Raw genomic sequence first — 26,701 nt, forward strand, 5'->3', positions numbered from 1 at the left:
TTTCATTCCTATGTTGTGCATTTGAGCTTCAGGAAGAAGGCAGACAGGATATGAACTTAATGTAGGTACCAGCCACACTACTCAAGAGAAGAGACTCAGATGATTCCTATCTCTTCTGAGTCTCTTCAGTTCCTCTGCCCCTTTCCTGAAGCCCAGCTTCAGTACCTTAGGCAGAGCTTCATACGTGAAGCATTCTTAAATGGAAAGCTCGAGTCCTGATTCCTCTTGACTGTAGCAGGGACATCCTCATATTTTCAGCCTCGTTCTTCATTGTGTAATCATGTGGGGGCTTTTGTTCGTCCACTCATTCCTTAGCTCTAATACTAGCCAATGCTTATACAGCGTTAGAGAGTTCTTATTTTTTATTTTTAACCATGTGACTATGAGATCCATAAGTCACATGCTCACAGGAGTCTTATCTTTTATGGCACACCTTAAGTGTAAGTTCCTATTAATGGAATGCTCCCAATCTCAAATGCCCTGTCAAGAAAATGGCTTAATTTTCTTTTCTTTTTCCACCAATTTTCAGTTATTAAAAATGTTATAATGATAAGTCCCCCTAAAACTTTCAGCATGGTCTAAATGCTTGATCTTGTTAAGTTTTGACAGGTTGCAAATTGTTTAATTCAGTTCTTTAATTCCTTATGAGTTGGATTGACATAAGAGCAGGAACAGATTCTCTTCTCATTGCTGATACAATCACATGGATAATGGGGATTAATATGCACTCTATCTGTTAAACTCCAGTAACAATACCTTAGTTTACAATTTTATAAGCTTACCAGCTCAACATTTTCTTTGCTTACTACTACACTAAGAACATAAAGAAGTAAATTAAGTGAAAGTATTGACACTTTGAGAAGCTAACAATATCTCAAAAATAGAATATATAAAGATTTTGTGGAAGAGCTGAGGGATTATGTCCACATGCTAATATTTACTCATGCCATCATATTTTCACTGGGCATGGATATTTGTCAACTTGAATCATTAAGAAAGTGCAGAGGCCAATTTTTAGTCAACGAGCATGCATATATTTTGTTTTCTAGAGTAATAAGAAAAATTTTCTAATTTGAATAATCTCAATTTCTTTGTTATCTACTGCACTGAAATTGCTCTATATTTTTACATGATTTGCTATATAGATTAAAGCGAAATCACTAGGAGAAGCACAGTATATATTGTAATAGAATGAACAAATATAGCCGTGAACACTGGGCAAGGACTCTTGGCAGCTCTTCCCTGAAAGCTGTGGAAGACCTGCTGTGTGGAGCCCTGAGGCGTTCTGACAGTGAAAAAGCACACTGATAAATAATGTTTTAAAACATTTAATTAATAACTAAGGCCACGGGATGTATCCCTTCTAGCTCAGACAAGAGAGTTTCCCCTTGCTCCCCCTTTACTCTGCTGCATTAGCAACTTTCGCAAGAGGTAATATACAAAATATAGGGAAATGCCAGTACCTTTTTAATTAGTGTTTTTGAATAGAAGTACTTTTGTAAGCTTTCAAAACTGAATTATGGGGAGATAAAATGGCAACTCACCTAATGATAGTGATAATAGTAACAATGTGGTACTACTGCATGAGAAGACAATAGAGTATTGAAAAGCTCAGACCCACTAGTCTTAGAGATCTGGGATCAAATATAACTCTGCCAATGAGGGACCTTAAGAAAGCTGTATAACTCCCTCTGTGCTTCTCTGTAAAGTAGGGATAGTTATAGGACTTATGCACAGTATCATAGGGGTTAAAATGGATTATACAGTATGTAAAATACTTAGTGCCTGGTATATATTAAACATTCAGTATATCTTAGCTATTAATTATGAGTATTGGTGTTTTACACAATTCTCCACCTTGAAAGAGTGATGGAGTTTGCTGTACACTAATGCAAGGAATGTTTCAGGTTTTAAACTATAAGATATTCTCTGGGTTAGAAAAGGTAGAGAACTGTAGATCTGGCATCCATAAAAGAATTTACAGGAGATTCATGGTCTCCATATCCCTTCATAATTTCCTCAGTAATCTCTTTGGGATTGTTAAAAGACAAAAGAAGAGAAAGAGAGACAAATATTCCTTGCAAATTCCACCCAAAACTAGAAAGCCATATCTTGTTTAGTCCTACTCATACTATACCGCACATGTACCCTTGAACTTCATGCTGGAGGCCTATCCTCCTTCTTTCAGATGGTGATTTTTTCCACCTGTTCACCTATTTTTTCCAGGATAAGTTAGTGTGAACAATGAAATCCAGTCGCTTTCATCAATAAAGCCTTTCTGACTACACGGGTCTAGGCTTCATGTCCCTTCCACGTGCTACCAGGGCACCCCATGCTACTTCTATCTCAGTGCCACACCTTCTGACAGTTGCCATGTTGCCTTGTCTTGCTTCCCTTCCCAGTCTGTAAACTCTGAAAGGACAGGCAGTACTGTCTGATCAGTGCCTAGCATAATGCCCAGCACATAGTAGCTGCTCAGTAATTTTCATGTGGCTTTTGTTAATGATTGAGCTAGTGAGCTAGCTGTGCCTATAGCTATATTCCAGTGCTTGTGTTCTTAAGAACATATGTTCTCCTCTCATGGAAGTACAAGCTTCAGGGATATGAAGTAAAAGGTTACAAATGGTAGCTATAGTAAAATAAATAAATTGGATGGGGTACAGAACCCATCCACTATTGCTCCCTTTCCATTTGTACAAAGACAGAAATCTTGTTATTTTTTTCAAGAGACACAGGACATTTTGAAAATATAGGCCTTGTCCAAATATCCTCTGACTTATAAATTTATTTAACTGTGTTGTACACTTGGAAATGATTAAGTTATCTCTTTAGTATAAGGTAGTAGAGTTAGAAAATAATTAGTGTTCGTTGTTCATATAGTAAAATAGATGTAAAATCTGTACATGGTTTTACATTTTACATGGCACTTTCACATCTATTGTTTCACAATAACTAAATTTCTAATATTTATTTGATCTGAATTTTGGAAAATGACTTCTAGATTTAGAGATCTATCTAGCCTCTCCGTATGACCTTTACTCTAAGGACTTGATGGAAATTCTTTTGTTTCTAACCAAAGAACAACTCAAAGCCCTGTGATCTTTTGTACCTATTTGACCCCAGCTATTTTCTAACCAGTGGCAAAAAGTTTCCTTTTTTAAATTCAAAGTTCAGTCACATTTCTGAACATACCCTAACATCTTTCTATTTTACTAATTATTAGTCTTCAAATGATTTTCTTTTCCTCTTTAGTTCTCTACTAATTTGGCAAGAACTGCCTGATACCATCTAGGTTTTTCACCCTATTTCAATATCCTTGCATTGTGATTGGAAGGCTAATTTGTTCAGGACTTGTACAATGATGAGCTTTTCTCAAAACAGAAGCAGCAAGCTGCTTCACACCAACGTATACTTGGCCCCTCTCTTGTCAATCCATATGTAGCAGATGCAGATAGAATCTGTTGGTTGGCACAAGTAGCTCTGTGCACATGGCTCCTATTTTTAAGCCTCTGTTGTTGTCCGTGTGCAGAGAATGCTGCTTGTTACTGATGGACTCTGAATCACTCCAAAAGGAACCAGACTCAGAAATCCATGCAAGCAACCTAAAAATGAAGAAACTTCCGTGTGTGTGTGTGTGTGTGCATGTCGTGTGTGTGTGTGTGTGTGTGTGTGTGTGTGTTGACCTTCAGGAAAACATGAATAATTCAACCCTCTCTTACCCAGCCACTGAGATCACATTACTCTAAATAGAATTGCAATGCTTCTATATAAATCATATCAGTCTGGAAAGGTCCAATGATTTTATTGACAAATTTTCTCTCATTCACCACCCTTTAAAACAATATTATTACAGATGCACAGACATATGAATTAATAGCTCTTTGATTTTTAAATAATTGATCCAAAAGGCCATAAGGGTGGCTTGCTATAATATGTCATTGTATGGAGAATAAAGAACCCAAAGATAATTTCAAAACTTATGTTGTGTACTGTCATTAATGATAAAAGTGCATTAGTTGATTCAGCTGTCTTCAAATCAAGAGATAGGTTAGATATGAGATTTTCAAATTGGTTCCTAGAAAGTGGAACCAAGTGATTACATTTTTGGTCAATAATTTTGGTAATTCCTTATTATACATTATTATTATTTTTTTTTTATAACAAGATACCTTTCAAAATATACTAAAGTGTCTAACAAGGATTTGGTAGAAAGAGGATTACTTAAATTTATTTTTAATTTCCCTTCTCATATCTGAGCTGACACTTTCTACTTTTATCTTTATCCCATTTTTATCCATTCTAACAGTACTAACCCTTCACATTTTATACTTTTTACCATCCTGTAATACCAGGAATACATTAAGGAAGACCTAAGGTGTTTCAGAACAAACTAGTGAGGGATATGATGAAATAAAAAGATATTTCAGGATAAAGAACTCAAGAAAGTCTAGAGAGAGGCAAACATGATAAAGGAGGGTTTTAGAACATGATATATCCTCTTCACAAAAGATGCGTCCTAGAAGGTCCCAAAACCTGTTGTGTTATTCTTAATCTCAGACATTATCTTGTCTCAGATTTTAACTTACAGTTTGGATCTCAATTTGGAAGATGCTGCCCAATACCTTTGACTTTGGCAGTCATCTATCAACCACCAGTCCTTCCCTACACCAGTGATTCCCAGGCAGAATTTATCATGGGAGTAGTAAAACAATATTTTTCAAATTATGATTGGCTCATAATATCAAATTAATGGATTTTGACCAGTATTTTTTAATAGAATAAAATAGAAAACAACAGCTTGTATATGCAAAATAAGGAACAGTATTAGTTTTGTGAAAAATTCGTGTTGGTTATGGTATGTCTATTATGTGAGGAAAAAAATTGATTGCATGAAATAGGAATAGAAGACAGAATTGAACTAACTGATGACTCTAATCTTTGCTGTTCACAAGTTGAAATATATATTCTCTACTCTGTTCCTGTCATTTTTCTCTCAAGATAATTTCAATTTAGGGCTATCTGAGATCAGGTTCTTCTGAAGCAGACCCTGAACCAAGGATTGAGGTACAAGTCATTTTTCTTTTTTGAATGAGAAGGATTTTAATTATTCGGTGTTTTCAGTTTTTCAGTGAGGGATACAGAAATATAAGCCAGGGTCCCTTCCTTACTTCTCCACAGAAATCACTAAGGAAATGGGGCATTAGGAGAGAGAAAGGAAAAAGCTAAGCCAAGTACAGTTTATTCAGCCAGGTCCTGGAGTAGAAACTATGCTCCAGAGTTTGAGAGTTTGTTCCCTACAAAGCAAAAGAGCAGAACTTTTGTATTGTCACACCAGTTGGTCAACTGGGAAGTACACTGGAAGGGAAGAGGCTTCAGGCACTTATGTTTCTCCTTGGTACCAGCGGGTAATCCTCCAAAGTAAAGCTGGTGTGAGGGAGGGGCACAGTGGACATGTGAAAGGGATCCTGGGGAACTGGGCAAGGCACCACAAGTATGCAGGACAAAGGCATGTGCTTGTTCCTTCAGAGTAAAAAGTTAAAGCCATTTTTTAAAAGCACGTAAGAATTTTAACTAGAGCTTTCTTGCAACGAAAAGGAATCATTTTCCAATTGCTGATGTCAAGATTAGACAGAATGTTGTTGCCTAGATGCTGATCAACTCAGCCAGGGTGGGATGAAATGACCTAAAATTAGCTTATACCACTGAGTACGTATTATGGCCTAGGCACCATTTTAAGACTGGAATGTATATTATTTCTTTTAATCACATTCAATTCTCTCATCAGTCCAACACTATACATACTAGTATGTGGTTGAGCCAGGTAGTCTGACATTGGGGCCTGCCTTTCAGAAAGAGGCTAATGTAGGTTCTGCAAAATTAGAAAGAAGAAACCCATGACTGCCAGAACCAGTTTCTGCAAATAATACCTCTATCTCCCTCCCTTGAAAGAAAGAATCCCGACTCAATGGAATGAGAGCCTCAAGCCTGACCTCATTAAGCTGGATTCTTTCTGATGTGTGTAATACGTGACTACCCACACAGTGTTCCTGCATGGGGGATGTCATAATCAGAGGATGATCCCAGTGTTCTGGAATGCTTTTTTCTCCTAGGGAAAAATCTTGTTTCCTGAACAGGCTTCAGAGCCCAGATATAGACCTTTCAGAAGTCCTAAGCCTTTACAAAGGTTATGACACATTTTTAATGTGGAATTCAAAATAAAAACAATACCAAACTATAAATAAATATAATGAGGCCTAACAATACTCAAAAGTTACCCATTGTAATTACTTCTTTCTTATTTAAAATATATCCAATTCTTAAGAAAATTATTTTCTCTCCATTTTTTGGAAGGGCGGGGGTGTCCTAGTTCTCTTAGTGTCTTAAGTATTAGCAAAGTTTGATTGTTGAATAATAGGTCTATCAACTTCCTTTCTCCTCTCCCCACCCACGTTTAGTATACATATATAAACACAACCATCTTCACACATACACACACATACGTACACACGCAAACAATCTTTCACACCAAAATTAGCTCTTTCAGCATGTTTCTGCTACAGCATATTTTTATATTAGCTCTCTTTACTAGCATTCATGGTATTCATTAGTCGCACATATTAGAATTATATTTTCCCTTAGGAATTTATCTCAGAAATAAGATTTAAAAGCACGTATTTTCGTCTTTCATCCAGCTGCCGTTCTTGACTAACACTAGGAGACAAGCTTTTTTCCCCTTTACTGTGCAGTTGTTCTGTCCTGGTACTGCGCTCTTTGGTATTGCTGTGGTTTCTGCTACAGACTGCATTTCCCGTTACTGTGGTTTATGTTGTTCTCCTCTGCAGACTTCCTTACCTGGTTTACTGTCTGCCATCAGCAGCTGGGTGAGGCTCGGATGCTTTGCTGTTTATAACGAGTTTGTGTCAAAGAAACTGTGAATTTGTTACCAAAAGGCTGTTATTCTGCCCTGAAATTTTGTCTTGGTTACCTGGTTTGTCCTTCATTGTTAGTTACTTTTCGTTTAGAATTTTACTCTATTAACTATTCTATTGAGCTGTTTTCCTAAGTGCCATTTTAGAACAGAATGGAGTATATAATTCTTTAACAAAAATATATAAGTGGATGCAATTCTTTATTTTTCTGTTTTAAAATTTGTTTTTCCGAATGTGGAGTTTATGTTCCCTCCAGATCTTGCTTTTGGGTATGCTTATTTCTGAATTAATGAATTCTCCTGATTTTAGATTACTATTGATAATATTTTTATATTAGCTCTCTTTACTAGCATATCAAATTAATTTTGAATCAATGCCATCTAATAATAATATAATGGAAAATGAGATTGCATTTTCTCTTTGAGAATTCTCTTCTAGCCTTGACATTTTGCTACATGGGGGCAAATCTATTAAAGTCACATCACCTTTGTCTTTCTAAGCCTTAGTTTCCCCAAGTGCTCAGTAAGAAATAACATAAAAGGCCCCCTTAGTGCTATGTAGACTAATGACAAAAATTATTGGATTAATGTTTGGAAAGTGTTTTAGAGTTCTCTCAAGAAAGCTATTATGTAAGTAGCAAGTACTATTATTATTTTGCTATTTCAGCTTCCTTATTTTTTATCTCAAAGCCATTTGGGTCATTTACTATGGCATTTTCTAATTCCTTGACAATTTTTAATGGCTCTTTGGAGAGCCTTTCGAGGGCTGTTTAATCCCCTTGTTGATGATCCATCTGCTTGTGGAGTTCATGCTTTTTTCACAACACATTAATATTCAGGATTTTAAAAAAATAGTTGTAGCTATTTTGTACCTAGATGAAATTACATATCTTTTGGAGAAATTTATGGTCTTGCTTCTCAAATTAGATTTTTTTTATTTTTGTAGACTTTTTGTATGTGTGTTTTGGGGGGTAAAAGTGGAGCTCAGCAATGCTAATTATTAATGACATTATTTGGAAGAAATATAATTGAGGTATGGGTCCCAAATCATTCTCTGAAACCACCCAAATACCTTCCAACTGCAGTATGGCACTCTTTATGCTCTATAGATTAGAGTCACAAATTAACAATGCCAATTCTTTGAGTATGGAGCACATGCTATGAATTTCCATACATATATTATAAAAATGTACATTTTCTCAGAATTCCCACAACTGAGGAAAAGAAAGAGCATATTGTCTAGCTTCTTTATCCTTTAAACTCTTTGTGAACAAAGTGTAGGACCAGAGGCTGATTTCTTCCACAGAAGAATATTATTATAAAAGTTCTGGAGTAGGAGAGAATGATCAAACTCGTATTTAGAAGTATACTACTAGTGGTAATAGAATTATATCTATAAAATCATTTAGTTTTATTCAGGGATTATTTTGACATGTAACTTCAAATCTAGTCCTAAGTAAGTTTAATGGACATAAATTTTACCTTTAGACATGTTAGATACAGAAAGGTAAGATAGTCAAGCTTGAGTTTCCTTGTTTAGGTAGTATTTTGGTAGTATTCTTCTGACAATATCAAGTGATTCTGTTTTTAAAAAGTGAGTAGTGCTTTTTAAAAAGCACTTATTCCGATAATCAACAATTGAAAGGAAATAATTAAGAATTATCCTACCTTTACTGTTCTAACTATATTTTACGGTAAGCAAATAGCTCTAGCTGAGAATTTTTTCTTCTTCTTTTTTTTTTTCTGCAGAAGCTTTAAGCCAGCTAATAAATGTGGAAAGAATTATAAAGTCATAAATTTGCAACCCCCAATGAAATAATTGTTTGCAACAGTTATCTCCAGTGGAATAAACAATTAGTTGAATGGTTATTGGGGAACGTTACAATGAGAGTTCAGCTGCCACCACGTGAACCACTGATCAGCTAAGTGCCACTTCTGTGAGAGGACCAGCAAGTGTCTGTGTCTCCTAAGGAACAACACCACTGTTAGAATGTTCTCACCACAATATAAGTTGACTCTGCATTTAATCAAGCCTCCAGAGCTAACTTCCATTTACAAGAAAAATGGAGAATAGAAATATAAATAACATAACAAAAGATAGATAAATATAAAATGTGGGCCATTCTGTAGGAAAAATAAGCAAGTTTCTGTAATAAAGCAACGATGTCTAGGAAATAGGTATGAGGCACAAGGGACTGCTTTATTTTAAAACAACCAAATGTAATGGGCACGTCCTATTTAAATCCTGATTCAGATAAACTGACAGAAGGACATTTTTTTTGAGACTTTCGGGGAAATTTAATTAAGGAATTTACATTGGATGATGACAGTGAGTTATCATTAATTTCTTAGGTGTGATAATGACATCATAATTGTTAAGAGAAATGTCATATTTTTAAAAAGTTATACACTGAATATATCAGTGAAATAAAAGGGGGTCTAGAATTTAGAATACTTCAGCAAAGATTAAAAAAACAACCCAGCTGCATCGAATGGAACAAAATCTTAAGGGTTATGTGGAGAATTGTAATAATTTTTTCTTTGTATATGTTTGAGAAGTTTCAGGATAAAATAATTTTTGAATGAATAAAGGGTCATGTGCTTGAGAAAGTACTTTATATTTCGCATTCTCTCACTGATTTAACAGTGTCATTGAATTGTTATGTATTGTCATGCTAACTAGTTTCATGAAAAACTGAAGGGTTGGGATGATTTTTGTTTTCCTTAAGACCATCAGTACCACAGAATAGGATTTTATTATTCATTCTTCCTTCCTTCCTTCCTTCCTTCCTTCCTTCCTTCCTCTTCCTTCCTTTCCTTTTCTTCCTTCCTTCCTTCCTTTCTTTCTTTCTTTCTTTCTTTCTTTCTACCACTTTAAAACTTTCAATGAATATAAAGCACTGTGTACTCAATAGTTGAAATAAGAAGCTGACAGACACTTGTTTTCTTCATGCTGTCAAAGATTTAATCTTCTGCCTCTTTTTCCACAGTTTTGAATTCCACTCTTCTGGGAAGGGCCAGGCAGACTCTTCATACTGTACTCTGGTATCAGTTAGTCCCTTTGGCAATCTTATTCTTCAGTGAGTAAGCAAATGTCTAATATTTAGAGTCTCAGGACAGGTACTCTACCATCTAAGAAAGTCAACATGACTCCTTTCGGTCTCTTTCCTCAGTTCTTCAGAACAGTTCTCTTTCCATTGCTCTTCAGAACAGCTGCCTTTTCTTACTTTTTTTGTATGTTAGTTTCCTCACTGAAGGAGGAGATCCCTGAAGACATGGCAGATACTCTCTATTTTCATCTTTATGTTTTCATCTAGCACAAGGCTTCGCGTATATTAGAAACATAAAGGAGAGTTTGTTAGTGTAAACTAGCTGCATATGTGAGAAGTCTTACCTCAAAGATGTCTTTATTGAGAGAAATATTTTTCAGTTTCTTTCCTTGCAGTCCTCAGGAACTGCACTTTTGACATCCTAGGCGGGAGCACAAGAATTTGGCCAGCTCAGATGTCTAGGGACTGGCTTTGGATGCTTTTAAATTTGTGTCTCCTTTTCCCTTAAAACTCAACAACTTTGCCTTAGAGAGGGGGACATATTTCCATTGTTTCCATTCCATTGCATCACCTTCTTTTCTTTTGTCCAGTTTTTACCACCAAGCAGAGCATCACTTCCTGTCAGCCCTCTTTTCCCGTGGGTTTTCCAAAACTCATTTGTGTTTATTGTTTATTTTTGCATTATGTTAGTGTGAATTGGAGGGTGAACTTTACATCATTTCTCCCACCACGCCAAGTTATGTACATATCAAAGGCAACTTTCCATGAAGCTGTGTCTGGAATCTAGGGACCACGCTTTGTAGAATCTCTCTTTGCAAAGTCAAAGATCTGAGCCTAATGCCTATCCACAGAATATTTCCATTGCTGTTGAAACCTTATAGGGAAAACAGTGGAGAGATATTGAAACCTATGAGCAAGTTCTTAAAGCTGTCAGTTTGCCAACCCACTTGGCTTGTTTCTTTTTCCCAAAAAATGTCCTGTATATCTTTATGAAATGCAAGAAGAAGCCTCAGTCTCCCTCTGGGCAGGAGCAGAAACTTTTGTGACTTCTTTCTCCCCCTAGATTAACAAGTGTCCTATGTTCACCCAAGAAGCTCAATTCCACTAACTGAAAACTCATAAAGTCCATAAACCTTGAGAAGTCTAATAATGCTTTCTTACCTCAATTGCTATTTCTAATAATTCTACAACTTCAAGGTATTCCTTTCCCTTCATAGGTCAGGAAGAGTGGCATAAAAGTTACTCAAGGAGAAGGATTCAGAGCCAAACCATTCAAGTAAAAAGCCATAGAAATTATTTAAGGAACCATCAGAAAGTGGTTTATGCCTCATTCTCAAGGACCTTACAAAATAACCTAGGGTTATATAGAAACTAAGAGAGATGCTTTCCAGATTAGGTAAAAAAAAAAAAAAAAGTGTACTAAGGAAATAAAAACAGACTCCAGACAGCATGAGAATAAATAAAGATTGTGAAAGAAAAGAATTGTGTTCAATTTCCTCTACAGTAGAGAGGCCAAACAGGGCAGCACTAATTTGTCCCCAGTACAAATGCTAGGAAGTGAGTCCAGTTGGCTAAGCACTTGTTACTCAGCTTTTGGAAGTGTTGACAACTTCCTTTCAAACTAACACTTGGATCACTGAAGATGACCATGGAGACACTTATTTTTTCAAAGAAATTTAGTCTTGCAGTTCCCAAGATCAAAGAAATAATGTCTGGAACAAAAAGCGACAGTCATAGCATGAAGACAAAGGAAAGAATAAATGTGGAAGCCACATTCCCAGTATTCTTCTAGTGATTAAGAGGGGAACTTTGTTGCATCATCTAACCAGTTTTGCAGCTCTACTGACATATTTCCTATTATACAAGTGAAGTAAAAAGTAAAATTCTAATTAGTTTGATGTCCCTTTATGTATGAAATATCAAGCTCATCTATCTTGAGTTATTCACATTAAAGTTGTCCTAGAGACAGCATAGTGAGGCGAGGTTGAAAAGATGCTGCACAATACGTTGCCCACTGGGTTTTTCTCTTAATATACATTCCAAGAACAATCTACCAAGGAATGTCTCCATGTTCATAGTTACAATGATATATTACAATAAGGATTTTCTATAATTGCTTTGTCAGTGCTATGGGAGATATTTACTTATGAGACAAGGACCCATTAATGTTTTTGTGAGTGACAGTGAATAGAAGAAAGTGTGAAATAAAGTATAATTTTAAATAGAAAATTTAGATTTTGGAGAGATGGTTAGCAGGGGCCATGGAGGCACTTGGAAATTTCGGATTGGTGAAATGAATGAATCACTGTGACTCTTGAGATAGAGTATTCTCAATAGAAACAATAGAGTAGTAGTTATGATAATGCCTGGATTAAAGTTTTAGCGGTATCATTTACTAGTTCTGTGACATTGGGCACATTGCCTAACTTCTATACAGTAATTTCCATACACGTACACGGGAATGATAACAGTATCTTTCTCTCAGGGTAGTCATGAGAATTAAATGAGTTAATATTTGAAAAAGTTAGAATAGTGCTTGAAACATAGTATGATATATGGGTTTGTTAATAATAACTAAAACTAAGTAAAAGTTGTCTATGATTATGGATAAGTAAAGAAAATAATAAACTTCAATTTACATAAAAATTTTATTTCATCCTTTCGAAGCTCATGTTTTATATTTGTGTTAAAATGTGCTTTTACGATAACACATAATCTATGTGTATAATTTATAAATTCTAGGGGGTGTTTGTGCAATTATTTTTGTGCTGACTCACAACAATTTGACAACTACTATTCCAAAGTAAGAATCTGTCTGTAAAACTGAAATGGATATTGTATAGGAGTATTTTATGGGAGCATCACTGTTCTTTCAACATGATTAATATTCTAGAGATATTAATTTGCCATGTCTTCTCCATTTCTAGGAGTGTGTTCTAGAGAATCTCAACTTCACAGAGCCTCTCTAAGGGGGAACCTGATTGACCATGTGATTATTGTCAATTTCCTATAATTGCATAATAAAAGGGTTGGTCACTTAACTAGTAAAATATCAGATTCTCTTTTATGAGATATGGAATTAAGAGATAGAAACTTTTGTCAGCATTGGGACCAGTATTAACATCACAGTTATATGAAATCATGTGCAAGTTACAGTTGGAGTAAATATTAAATATTAGGGAGTTGTTTTTTTTTTTGACAACCCTCTTTACTGATCTTCCCAAGTTAATTTTCATGGTCTCTATTCCTTGCAACCTAATATTTTCAGGTTAGACTCTTTACTATAGATTGGATGTTGCAGAGAAAAATATTAATAAAAAACAACTAAGACTAGGGATTAATAAAGGAACAATTATACCTTTGAAGTAGTGGGAAAATTGCAAAAGACAAATTGCTATGTTTTCATTTATGTGAATTACAATTATACATTGTAGTAATATATTAATTATCACCTTTTATTGAAATTAGATATCTCCAAGTCCTTTCCTCAAGCTTAATTAATGGGGTATAATCTTTTCAATTGTTTTTAGATAATATCAGGAAACAGAATTCTATAAACATTTTTTAACAACTTACTTTTTTACTAAGTGGAATTTTAAAAATTCACATATATTGTACTCATACACAAAGAGGGAAGATTTGTAGGGTTTCAGAAAGATTTCCACAAAATTGGGCAGATGCTCACATATATTTATATGCATTTTTAAATGAATGTACCTTGTTGTACTCCATCTGTTTGGTACTTTAAACTCTTTCCGGAAATGATATCTCAAACACTTTAGGAACCTTACATGCATACATACACAATAATACTTCAGACTTGTTTCATGGTGAAATAAAAGCATAATTGCCTAGGCAGTACAGCTTAAAGTGTTTATTTTATTAAGATTAAAACATTTTATAGAATAATACCGTAATGTACTTACTATAATTTTTCTTCTTTATTTGTCTTGTTCTGTCTTTCTCAGTGTCTTTGGTTATAACAGTGTCCTATTATGTTTTAAATATTGCAGGCATCAGAAGGAGAAACAGCAATGAATTGTGCTTATTACTACACAAAGTCCAGTAAAGGTTAATGAACTTCTGCTAGTAAAGAAATTAAACATTTCATTTAAACCCAGGCCAGGTGAAGAAAATAGTGATTCTTTTAAAATCTGCTATAATTATATCTAGGTATTTCAGTGTTGGTCTTATTTTTTGTGTGTGTGCCCAGAGAGAACATGCCAGGGAAACAAAGTGGCCTTGTTGAACTACAGTTCCAGTTCATTTAGTATCCATCTAGTAAATTTCATTCATCATTACTTTCAGAGAGTGAACAGGTTTGGATTTTGTACACCAAAAAGAAGAAGAAATAGCTTTGTGCAGTTATTTGATGGGGACTATATGACCACTAAAAGTAAAACAATTTTGAATTCTGAAACAGATGTAGAGTAAATGATTTGACTTTTGTGGTATGTAGTATACTAGAGCTTAAACCACAAGACGAAGAATTTAAAAAATAACTCTGCCTCATGAAAATTACACTTTCTTTTACTAAACTGTGTAACAGAAAACTGAATTTGTGAGAAATTCTTTATATTAAACCATAACAATTTACCTACTTAAAAAATGGACATATACTTGGTTCACATTTTAAATGGGAATCTAAATTAAGATGTCTCAGTTAAATTTCTCTAGATTAGAATAAGATTGACAGCCCTATTTTGTGTAAAAACTGCCAGTTTTGTGTTTCTTAGGAAAAATTTCCCATATTGAATTTGAGCCATAGAAAGCATGGACATCTGCAGAGGAAAGGATGCTCCCTGGGGAGAAATTCACAGATCATTCTTCATAATTCTATTTTGAATAGAATAAACATCAAACTGGAATATTTATTCATTGATTTATTCATTTAATAACTGTTTATTTACTAAATATCTCCTTTGTGTCAGACACTTCAAGAATCTTGTCATATAGCTCTTAGTAAACCAGATAAAGTACTTGCCCTCCTGGAGCTCACATTCTCATAAGCATTAGAGAATGAACTTAAAATCTCAGCATAGTTATGAATAGAGCCCCTTTTAGTTTCACTGTTCCAGTGGGGGTCTCCCTTCAATTTAATTTAATATGTACATCAGATGTTGATAAATATTGTTGAAAACAAAGCAATAAAAAAACAGGGTAAGGAAAATGAGAGTATAGGGGAGGCAAGGATGTTGCTATTAATATAGAATGTCAGGAAAAGACTTTTCATGAGAAATGAGGGAGCAAGGCCTGTAGGTAGCACAGGGAAGAGTGAACCAGGCAAATGCAATAGCAAGTGCAAAGGCTCTGGGGCAGAAATGTGTTTGGACCACTCAAGGATGAGCAAAGAGGCCAGTGTGGGTTGAATAAGATGATAAGGTTCATAGAGGTAGAAGAGAAGTCAGTGGGCCTTTTTAGGACATAGGCTATAACTTTGAGTAAATAGAATCTATTACAGAATGTTTTAACAGAAGAGTGATGTTATTTGACTTAATTTTTAAAAGAATCACATATATGGATTACAAGCTGAAGGAGGGCAGGAGAATAAGTGAGAACAGCTAGGGGGTGTCTTGGATATTTCAGGCAGAGGGAATGGCTGCTTAGAAGAGGTTGTTAGCGATATGTGGAAAGGGTTCGATTTTGAATATACAGACACATCATATGTGAAATCTCCATAATATTTTCCCACTAGAGCATGTCTTGGTTTTTTAATACCCATATTTCATAGCACACATACTCCCAATATATTTTTAAGATTTTGCTAATATGGAAAAAATTAATATTTATATCCTCCAAACTCAAGAAAACACTTTTAAAAATATAATATGCAGGAGAAATCTCAACTTGAAACTCAAAAAGTTGCTAGAGGATCAGAATCATATATAACTATTAGAATAACAACCAAATGTCAAAGAGAATATGAATCTGAGATGTTGCTGATGCTGAGGCCTTACAGAGACATATTTAGAAGCAGTGATAAATATTATCCTTAAACATGAGGATTACAGGATGAGAAGCTTTACTTTTTTATAGTGGCCCATATTTTAAACCTCTGTTCAAAAATCTTTGGAAATGTAATATTTCATTTTGTATTTTTTTATACAAACGTGTCATATTTTTTCAAGTTCTAACTCTTCAAAGGTCTTTATAAATACCTAAATGACAGAGAATCTCTGTCACATTGCCCATTTATCACCCAAATTGTCAGCACATCACTTTCCACAGCAAGTGACAAAGATAACTTTAACCTTCTTCCTTCCTTCTTAACCTTTGCCAAGCTTCAAGTGTCCCTTTACTTGGTAAGTAAATGCGCTATAGGGAATCATCTCATTTTTATTGTAAATTTTTGCCTGCATTTTTTTCTTTTCCAAAGCATTTTATAACATAACAATTTTTTCTGTGTTATAGGTACACTTTAGAAATTTAGTTGGAGCCTTTTGGTTTGACATAACTCATTGTATGTCTTTCCCTTGAAATAGTGTGAAATAGACCCCTGCAGAATATCTAATACTCAGGAATACTTACTAATATTCAGTTCAAGATACCTGTCTTTTGAATGTAGGATCTATAAAGAAGGGAAGGGTCAAGGATGAGTTCAGAGCTTTTAGCCTGAGCTAACTGGAAGCATAGAGCTACATTTATTACAATGCACATGATTGCAGAAGGAGCAGGTCTTGGAGGAAAATCAGAAATTCTGTTTTGGACATCTTGAGTTTGACATTCCTGTTAGATATTCTAGTTGAGATGTGAAGTTGGTAATTGACTATATGAATCTGTTGTTCGGGAGAGAGAGCCAGCTAGAGGTGTCATGTTGTGAGTTATCAGTATAAAGGTTTACAGCCTTGAGATTGGATATGATCACATGGGAGGTGAATATGGATAGAAAAGAGGTTTAAAGAAAGAGCCCTGGGAACTTTCATTATTTAAGACCAAGGAGATTAAAAAAGAAAAAAAAAAAAAGCCAGCAAGGGAGGTAAATAGGAGTAGCCAGTAAGGAAGAGGAGATCCAAGGTAGAGGGTTCTTTCTGAGATATCCTGGGTACAAGGTTCCCTTGCCTTTCTTTCCTTCAAGAAAGAAGGAGTAATTAACTTTGTCAAGTGCTGCAGATCAATGGAGTAAAAAAAGGACTGAGATTTGACCATTGAACTTAGCAACCTGGAGGTCACTGGTGATTTGATAAGGGCTGTGGAAGGAAGGGGAGTGGAAGGGACAGAAAACTGGAACCAAAGTAGAATGTGAGTAGAAGAGTTGGCAACAATGAGTCTGGATAACTTGTGGGGAGTTTCATTGCCAAAAGGAACAAAGGGGTATGAAAATTATTTTATAAGATGGTAGATTCAATACCATGTCTGTAATGTTGTTGAAATAGAAAAATGGTTGATATAAGAAAATATCGACGACATCTTTAAGTGTGAGTGTGTGTGTGTGTGTGTGTGTGTGTTGGGGAGGAAGAAATTGGCTTTAATAGGAGCATTAACAATTCATCTCAAGTAACAGAAGGAAATGCAGAACATCTGGGCACAGATGTAGGTAAGTAGGTAAATGTAGTGTGAGGAGCTTATTGGAAGCGTTTTCCAATCGCTCTATTTTTTCTCAGTGCACCAAGGGAGTAAGTTCCTTAGCTGGTACTGAAAGAGTGGAATTGGTTTGAGGTTATTAAGAAAATGTAGGTCAGGAACTATTAGTGATGCCAACATTCAAGAAAGAGAGGCAGGCGACAGGAAAACACAAGTCACTGGGAACAAGAAGGTAAGATAAGTGTGAGGCAAAGGTGTTGCAGAAGACATAAAAACAGAAGTGGATGTTTCCATAGAGACTTGCCATGGTAAGCAGAAGAGTGCCTTTTTAAGACTCCACACACCTTCCCAAATGTGCTACTGAATGGGTTATCAATGTTTACAATGCTCTTATATCAGACAAGTTGATAAAATGGAACTCTTTCTGTCTTGGTTTTAGCCAAGCTCCTAAAGACTGAGGACAATATAAAAGGTACCAAGTTTCTCTATTCCTAAATCAAAGAGCTAATCCACCTAATCAGGATTTTCTAAAAGGTTATGAGACTATTTTACACATCCTTAACATTCTCACACCTCTAGTCTCTATTAGTGGAGAGTTTGGAGAGGAGTGAGAATATTGTGGAAAGAATTTTGGAGTTTCATAAAGTTTCATCTCTTTCCACAAATAAAATGGGCTTCAAAGGGCCTTCTTTGGAAGGTTGGAATGTGTCCCCCAGAGTTTTGGCCTGGGATGGAGAGCAAAGAGAAAGGAGGCTGCCCTGGGAGCAAGCTATACTGCCATACAAGCAGCACAGGGGTGCATGAGTTTCCCACAGGAAAGAGTTTCCATAGGAAAGAAGGCTGTCCCAATATAATTTTGAAAGGGACTCCTGAAGTCTTCCAACATAGAGCAAGATAATCTACCTGAACAGGAAAAAAAAAAAAAACCCAGAAAACTACAGGTGAATTTTAGGATACAGCAAATCATGAGAGCAGGAGTGGGTGGAAGAATGGTCAGCGTGTAGTCAAAGGAGCAGCGTTGCCTAGATCTGAGAGTTCTGGAAAAGGGTTCCCAGGAAGAGATTCTCTGAAGAGCTTACAAAGGCCTGCTTTGGGGAAAAAATTTGCAACCAGAGAATCCTGACACCCTTACACCAAGTAAGACTATATACTTTCCTCTTGATCCCTTCTCCCCCTAGGTTGGAGCCCAAGAGATCTGAAACACTTACTATTGAGTAAGAGAGGCAATGGAAGGAGACACCACATTCTCCTCCTCATCTTGGGTTTTCAGGTCCGAGACAGATGCTAGCTGGAGAAGGGGAGAAGACTACTTGGATATAAGTTTCAAATTAGGGTATTTCATGGCCATTTTATGCTTGTCCTTTATTTGCATTTGAATTTTAATATTATCATAGAGATTAAGAAAATGTATATAAAGGAATATCTAATTTCTTCCTTTCTTTAATGTCAGGCACAGCCTCTTTTATATTTGCTGTCCCAGGTTGTCACAGAGAGTAGGTTCTCACTAAATTACATACTGACTGCTCCCAAATTCATGACCACCAATCTCAAGCAGACAATCCTAAAACATTATCCTGGTCCATTACTCTCGCACTCTCTTAGGAGCCATTTATACCTTTTTATTTCTCCTTAAATAGCTCACAATCCCTCCCCCTTCCTATCTGTTTGTGAATGTTCCCACAACCTTGTTCCCTCCTACTTCATCACTGGGAAAATTTTCCTGAGAGTTCATTCCTTCCTCAAACACTAGGCTAATGGACTTAGAATGTTGTTAGCAGTAGAGCCCGTTGTTTTATTCTAATGAAATCTTACATAGAACTATAAAAGTAAAATAGGTCTAGTTCAAACAGGGTGGAGTTGGAATGTGTTGGAATGCTCAGCCATACCTCCTTAGTCGCCCTCTCTCACCCACCTCAAAGGCTGCCAGACCAGAAGTTCTTTCTAAAGAGAATTCTCTCCTCTGTTTTTCTTGCCTTCCAAGTCAATCCCTTATTCATGTGTTGATATATGTAAAACACTTAGACTTGTGCCTAGAACGTAGTAAGTGCTTGGTGTTAGCCATCATTATGATATTACCGCCCAGGATGCTTGTATCTCTTCCTTCTTTCTCCTAAACACGGGCTTTCCAAAAAGATTCTAGTCTCAGGGCTTTTATTTTATATTTCATACTACTGCCCAATGATCATATCATCTCGTCCAATGCTACCTAACACTTTTTCACAGACAACTCCTAATTTTACAGTTTTAGTCTCAGCTCTTAGGTCATTGGTCAACCTCTCCTTCTCTCAGAAGGTCATTTTCACATACTCTAACCCGTTTCTCCTCTTGTCCAGATCCTCTTCCTTGTTTCTGTTCATGGTTATATCATCTTTCTCCAAGGGTTAAAACATCACAATCATCTTTTAATTTGTCATCTTTCTGATGCTAATCAGTTGTCATGTCATATAGATTCTGTCTCTGAAGTTCAACTAACATACTTCTTCTGCTCCTTTTTATTCCCACTGCCACTGCCCCAGTTCAGTTCCTCATGGAAGTTTGTTGGGCTAGTGCAATAAATACTGAGCTAGTTCCACTACCTCCAGACTTCTGGCACAAATCCATCACACTCACTGTTGCCAGATTCATCTTCGCAATGCCCTGTTCTACTTAGTTCCCTATCCCAAATCCTTGAATGACTTCCCTTTACCAATTGAATTAAGAACACACTCTTCTGCCTGAGATTCCTGGCCCTCCACAATTTGTCCCTAACCTATTGTATATTGTTTTTTTGAGCTTTATGTTGTTTAATGTTCCATACAAAGTCCACATTAAAACCAAATTAGGAAATTTGCTCTTATCTAAACACACCTCACATTAGAAATATACTCTTTTCTAGTTTCTCTTTCTATAAATTATGCCCGGGCCTGTTATATTTCTGGATGCTCTTTGAGGTAGCATAATGCAACAATTTAGAGCATGAGTTTTGGAGTCAAAGAGTCGGGGGTTCATGTGCCACCATGTGATGGCTCTATGATTTTGGGTTGGTTACTTAACCTCTCTAGAGCTAAATTATACATTTACAAAGTGAGAATGATAGTATTTCATATATCATAGTGTTACTGGGAGATTAAATGTGTTCTTAACATTTAAAGATATTAAACAATGGTACAACAGAGTAAGTACCAGTAAGTTTTCTCTAACATATCAGAACAGTCCTGACTCAGTGTCTCTGCACCTGCTGTCCTTCTACCTGGAATGCTCTGCCTCCAGACATGTGCATGGCTTATTTTCTTAGGTCTCTACTAAAATATCACTTCTTCAAAGAAGTTTTCTCTGCCCATCCTAAGAGTATTCACCACCTCCACTCTTCTCTATCCCTTTACCTTGCTTCTTTTTCTTTAATGTACTGACATTATATTATGTAATTATTTGTTTATTTTTATATTGTCCACCCCACTAAAATATAAGCCCCATAAGAATAAGGTCTTGGTCCATTCTGTTTATTGCCAAATTCCAGGCACCTAAAACAGTGCCAGGCATATGGGAGGCAATTAACAGATATTTATTGAATGAACAAATAATCAAATGAAATTGTTTAATAAATCTTAGCATTAATAAGAGGCAGTTCCAAATGCTACTACTATAATAAATTCTTTTACGATCAGCTCAACTGAATTAGTTACCTCCTTTTATTAAATTTGTATAGACTACTCTAATGAAAAGGATATTCTAACTTAGATATTTATTTCTGTTTAGTACAGTTTACCAGAAGAAAAACTTCTCAAGGATAGGAATACTCTAATTTAGGGGTTGGCAAACATTTTCTATGAAGGACTATGTAATAAATACTTTAGGTTTTACCAGCTATACAGTTTGTCACAACTACTCAACTCTGCTATTGTAATACAAAAGCAGCCATAGATGATACATGAAGAATAGTAATGGCTGTGTTATAATAAAATTATGTTTACAAAAAGAAGTGACAGGCCATATTTGGCCTGCCAAACATAGTTTACCAACAACTGCTCTAACTCGTTAGTATATACTCAGTAGCTTCCAGCACAGTGACCTTTATATAGAAGCCACTCAATAATATGAAATTGTTATGCTATTATTAATTATTTTTCTCAAATGCATTATGTCTGATATTATGATATATTGGGTCATATATTATGACACATTATATGTTATCATGTATATGAAGTGAAATAGTAGAGCCTCAGATATTAAAGAAATCATAATAAAATAATGAATATAGCCTTAATTTATTGAATGCCTAGTGATATTCAAAGTTATCTTGCTTGATTTTGATAATAGCCCCAAGAGATGGGAGTATAATGTTAGGGACCTCTCCAGAGTCACCAAGAGGGAATAACAATCATAGCAAGGATAGCAGCCAGCATTTATTGAACATATTTTAGGTGTTAGGCTGTAAACTTTATATGCACCTAGAATTCTAGTCACCAGTTCTAGAGTTTGTGTGTGAGGAGGTTTCCTCACACAACCAAGCAAATCTTGGACACTAGCTGGGTGTCCCTACTATTCAATTCAGTTCTACCCAATAGATTCCACAGATTAAAGGTTCAGTTCTACAGTATTGCCCCCATCTTCACTTTAGATACCAGTGAAAAGCCCAGGTTATCACTCATGCTTCTTACCAACCAGCTATAGCTTGAAGATTTGAACGACCTTTTATTTGGGTTTGATTAATTTTCTAGAGCTGCTTACAGAAACCAGAGAAACATTTTACTTAATAGATTGCCAGTTTATTATAAAAGACACCAACCTGAAATACTTCCAAACCTGGAATCTTTCTGAACCACTTACATTTGGAGTTTTTATGGTATCTTCCTCACATAGGCATAATTGATTAAGTCATTGCCATTAGATATTGATTCAACCTCCAGCCCCCATCTCCTCCCTGGAAATTAGTAGATGTGACTAAAAGTTTCAACCCTCTATTCAGGGTTGGTTCCTTATGGCCACAGGCCCCATCCTTTAGTTACCTAGGGGCTTTCCAAAAGTAACCTCATTAACATAACAAAAGACACCTTTATTGTTCTCATCACTTAAAAAATTCCAAGGGTTTTAAGAGCTCACTGCCAAAAAAGGAAAACCAAATATATATTTATAGTAAATCACAGTATTATACCGTTATATACTTTATTTTGATCTTTATAACATGGTTTGAAATAGCTAATACAATCTCAAATTTACCTGATATTGTTACCATTGGGGTGATCTAAAATCCTTCATTGCCCCGTTGAGAGGTCCTCAGTTCTTTTTGCCAATGCAGTAAATAATTACAGATCAGCAAGATTTAGAAAAAGTGAGATTTATTAAAGTATGTTTCAGGAGAGAAATGGGCTACGCCAAAGTGAGCTACAGGCACACGGAAACCAAAGGTATGATTAAAGTACATTCCAAGGGAGGGACAGGTTACAATGAAGAGAGCTGCAGCTGGCAGAAGTGTGTGGGGGAGAGTCTGTATTATATTAGGGCTGTGATTACAAGAGTTTACAAGAGTGGTACTAGATGATTGGCATGTGAGGTCATTTTGATTGACATTTGTCTGTTATATAACCCTTTGCCTACTGCACATGTGGTTACCTAGAATTCAGTCTGTTATAATTAGATTCATGAACTTCTGGGCATAGGCATATTATAATAATGGTATAATAAGGCCAGGTCATTGGGGGGTGGGGGGTTAGTGTAGGACTGATTGCGTATGCGCTTGTGCCCGGATTAAACCAGCTACATTTTTATGACTTTCTACTTCTTTGTCTTTCAGCATGTAGTGGTAATTTGTAATCATAAAATGGGTGTTCCAGGGAGGTCCTAAGGGAGGTTTTTGGAAGGGGTCCTCATCCCGTAGTCTCTCATGTCTCCCTAACTACCCAACAATATCACATAACTTGTAAGCACTGAAAAATAGAGCAAGATTTGTGTGACTTCAAACTCTAGCAAAGTGATTGCTGTATTCTACTGTGAAGCATTTATGTTAAACCCACATCCAGTGATAGAGTCTCATAGTGAAAGGATGGAATATTTATGCTGATAGGTTGGAATTATTTGATTTATTGAATAAAATTTAAAATAAATATTAGAAGCCCTTTATATTCTCACCTCTTCTGCCTATCAACTTATCTTCCAATGCTCCCTCTAAAACCTCCCAGATTATCCCAGCTGAATGGGTATTTATGAACTTTCGAACAGGCTATATGTATTTCCTTTCCTTGCTTTTACTCCCCCAACCCCCAGTTGATCCCCCTGAGTGCTCTAACCTTTCTTTCCACTTATTTGATGTTGATCTGCTCAGATATCATCATGCCATGAATTCTCCTAGCTATCATAGATTCACCATAAAATCCTCATTCTGTACAATCCTGGTGGAAAAGTCATTTTGGTGCTTTTTTGCACTTGATAATGGTATTTAACTTTTTTGTGTATCTATGTATGTCTTGCTTTCTTACTGAAATTTTAAGGAACAAATTCTGTCACATCTTCTGTTTGTCCATCACAACAACAAAATAATGATACATAGTAGGTTCTAAAATAAATGTCCAATAATAAATAATGCTGTAAGATACATGATTACATTTTAAAAGAATAGTGCTTGGTAAATTATTGTAGTTCTGTGTTCTCCTAGAAGCCTAAGTTTAATGAGATGGAAGAGTCTAAGAAAGTAAAATGGAACAGGGGTGCTTTATTCAAGAGTCAACTAAGTATGAAAAAAATGATCTGAGGGTCAGGATTCATTTTCTGCTTTTTGTATCTTTTAAATGAAAAAATTCAGTACTAAAATAAGTAACTGAGTTATATTACTGCTTTAGAGATCTAAATGGCAAAATACAAAGCATGCCTTCATTGTTCACTCATAAAACTGTTATTTAGCAGTCATCTCAGCCAGAACTGAACATCAACTATTACTAGGATTTCATTGTGCATATGACACTATGCTAGGCATTTAGAAGGGGGCCAGAAGACATTATTTTTGATTTAATCTCTGCTCATTAAGTTAACATAAATTCATTAAAGAGGCATACATATCCATATATGTATTAAGGAACTTTCTAAATGATAGGATTCAGAATGTGAAGAAGAGAAGTAAAGAACATTTGAAAATGTTCTCTTGGTATTCTGCATCGTGGTGCCACTTTGAATTGAGTTGTAGAAAGGAGAGAAGATGAGTGGGACTGGAAAAGCAGAAAAGAGAATTCATGGTAAATATCCTTAGGGGGAGGGCTCAGATTTTGAACTGCTTCGATATTCTCTTGCATCACTAGCATATAACTGGACTGATCAGTAGGTGCTTCATAATCCTCTGTTAATTTTCCTTAAAATAAACCCATTTTTACCAAAGGCCGCTCATCCTATTTTCCCTAACTCTGCCTCTACTACAGACTTACTTTCCTTTCATTTTTCTAGAACTTTTCTGTAAAGACTTAATCTTCTTCAGGTTTTCTCATTTCTCAGTCTATGAACATTCAAAAGATATCACTAAAATGTTGAGATGTCATACTCTTCCTCACTCCTTTTGGCCTCTGAAAGGCCAGTTGTACTTTCTCAACTTATAAAGAAGCACATAAAGTCTAACTAAGAGTCAACCAGTCAAGATTCCCAATCTGTGTTCCTGGCTGGCAAAGGCTAACTTCCCTAGAATGCAAGGCCCTGCACATGATCTACAGGATTTGGCAAAAGCAGTGAAGATTTTTAAACTCACTCAAAGGGAAATTAATTCTGTTGGGAAATCTGCTTTGAGACTCAAATGATTGGGGTAACATTGGTTAATATAATTATATACTTTTCAGGGTACATTATAATTTGACATCTATATAGTCTATTGTGTGATTACCACCCAAAGTCCAGTTTCCTTCACCTACCATATATTTGATCCTTTTACCAACTTCACCCTCCCCCAACCCCCTATATTTGACTCTCTTTACCTCATCTACCTCTCCCCTCTTCCCAACCCCATACCCTCTGGTAACTGCTAGTCCATTGTCCATGTCCTTGAGTCTCTGTTTGTTTGTCCTGTTTCTTTGTTGCTTTAGGTTTATATCCCACATATAAGTGATTTCATGCGATTTTCAACTTTTACTGTCTGGCTTGTTTCACTTAGCATGATTATCTCGAGGTCCATCCATGTTGTTGCAAATGGCAGTATTTCATCTCTTCTTATGGCTGAGTAATATTCCATTATATATATGTACCACAGCTTCTTTAGCTAAGCATCCATTGTAGGACACTTTGGTTGTTTCCATGTCCTGGCCACTGTGAATAACGCTATGAACATTGGTGTGCAAATATCTTTTTGGATATGGGTTTTCATGTCTTTGGGGTGTATACCCAGTAGAAAGATTGCTGGATCATATGGTAGAATAATTCTTAGTTTTTTGAGGAACTTCCATGCTGTTTTTCATAGTGACTGTACCAATATGCAGTCCCACCAGCAGTGTATGAGGGTTCCTTTTTCTCTGTATCTTCTCCAACTTTTGTTACTTGTCCTGTTGATTATAGCTATTCTAACAGGTGTGAGATGGTATCTCATTGTGGTTGTGATTTGCATTTCCCTAATAGCCAGCTATGTTGAGCATCTTTTCATATGTTTGTTGGCCATTTGTATGTCCTCTATGGAGAAGTGTCTGTTCAGGTCCTCTGCCCATTTTTTGATTGGATCGTTTGTTTTTTTTGTTGTTATTGAGTTGTATGAGTTCTTTGTATATTTTGGATATTAGGCCCTTATCGGAGGCGTTGCTTGCAAATATATTTTCCCATTCAGATGGTTATCTCTTTACCTTGTTGACAGTTTCTTTTGCTGAGCAGAAGCTTTTTAGTTTGATGTAGTCCCATTCATTTATTTTAGCTTTTACTTCCCTTGCCTTTGAGGCCAAATTCATAAAATCCTCTTTAAGTCCAAGGTCCTTGAGCTTAGTTCCTATGTTTCCTTCTATGCATTTTATTGATTGCGGTCTTGTATTCAGGTCCTTAATCCATTTTTAGTTAATTGGTGTGTGGTAATAGACAACAGTCTAGTTTCATTCTTCTGCAGGTGGTTTTCCAGTTTTCTCAGCACCATTTATTGAAGAGGCTTTCCTTTCTTCACTGTATGTTTTTGGCTTTTTTTGTCAAAAATTATTTGCCCATATAAATATGGATTTCCTTCTGGACTCTCGATTCTGTTCCACTGGTCCATGTGTCTGTTTTTCAGCCAAGACCATGC

Source organism: Pteropus medius, unplaced genomic scaffold (assembly GCF_902729225.1).
Source record: "Pteropus medius unplaced genomic scaffold, Ma_sr-lr_union100, whole genome shotgun sequence".
Lineage (NCBI taxonomy): Eukaryota > Metazoa > Chordata > Mammalia > Chiroptera > Pteropodidae > Pteropus > Pteropus medius.